Source organism: Arachis ipaensis, chromosome B04, assembly GCF_000816755.2.
Source record: "Arachis ipaensis cultivar K30076 chromosome B04, Araip1.1, whole genome shotgun sequence".
Taxonomy (NCBI): Eukaryota; Viridiplantae; Streptophyta; class Magnoliopsida; order Fabales; family Fabaceae; genus Arachis; species Arachis ipaensis.
In genome coordinates, this window is record NC_029788.2 from 130,661,009 (window position 1) to 130,662,469 (window position 1,461).

Genomic DNA, 1,461 nt, shown 5'->3' on the forward strand with positions numbered 1-1,461 from the left:
CCATGTTAATTATTACTAGCAAATAATACCACGGATAATAAATAAGATAGTTTTAAATGATAACATATTTTAAATGCTTTATTTTACCTTAATATGTTAGTTAACGCAATCTAATTAAGATAGTTAGTTAAATTATAATTGATTTTAAAGTTGCCAAATTAGGACATAAGTGATGATGTCACGATCCAAAATGAGCTATCACCGGCGCTCAGAAAGATAATCTCCTAACAAGCCTATCCAACTCAAATATAAGTTGAATAAGAAAGGTACAAATATTTTAAATAAATTTACAGTTTCTAAAATGAATAATTACATATTTTTAATAAAAGGTAAAATAAATAAATATGAATGGATCCTACATGTGACATATGGAGCATATGACGTCTAAGAACTCAACAAAAATGAAGTACCAATTGCAGATCATTACTCTTGAATAGAAGGCTCACACATTCAAGTATTTGTTCCTAAAAAATATTTTTAGAAAAACAGAATAAATTTTGCAACTCAATGACTAGATAATACATCTATAATTCACATGAGACCATATAAACATTATCATAAAAATAATTTTATTTAAAAAATAATAATTTATATAAATAAGTAAATCAATAAGGGAGTTTTCATACAGAAATCAAATCAAAAGTCTACACTTGGGCGGCTCCACCTTTATGGATAGCCCTTTCTTCTCGTGTGTCCTAACAGAATAACAGATCTAACGTGTGGCCTACACGTTAAGCTAGCAACACCCCTGTTAGCTGGAGTCTGAGTTAGATGCATCTAAGTTAACGTCATAACCGCCGTTAACTACGGTTTTCTAATACAAGCCTCCCAAACCAATTCAAATATAATAAATCTTCAATCTTTCAAATATATACGGTATTAAATCAAATCAAATAATACTTTCTCATAAGAAATCATTTCTAATCATAACTTCTTCAATCATAAGTAATTTCAAACACATTTCACAATTAAAAAGTCAGTAAGTACTAACAAATACTTCAATGCTTCAAAAATATATATTCGAGTAAAATCAAATGTTCTAAAATAATATAAAACTTCATCAAACATATATATAGTCTCATGTAAAATTTCTAAGATATGAGCTTCATAAAAATAATTTTTTCAACTATAATAAATTAATTATTCTAATCAAATCAAAGTTCTTCAACAATAGTTTTATAAATATAATTAGAAACACAGAATAGCATAAACCAACAAAATTAACGGTTATAAATGTAAAGTCTACTCACTAGTTGGTCTTAAGGGACGAAGAGACCAAACTCAAAGTGCCGAATTAAAATGTGAGAAAGGTCGGAATAGAATGGAACAAAAGAACGCCGAATTTAGACCAAGCCAGTGGCAGCAACTTCAATTCAAACAGTAGCAACGACTACATCACGGATGTAATCTCGACAACAGCAGCAACATGACTACTACTTCTAGCCCGTAACAAACAACAGC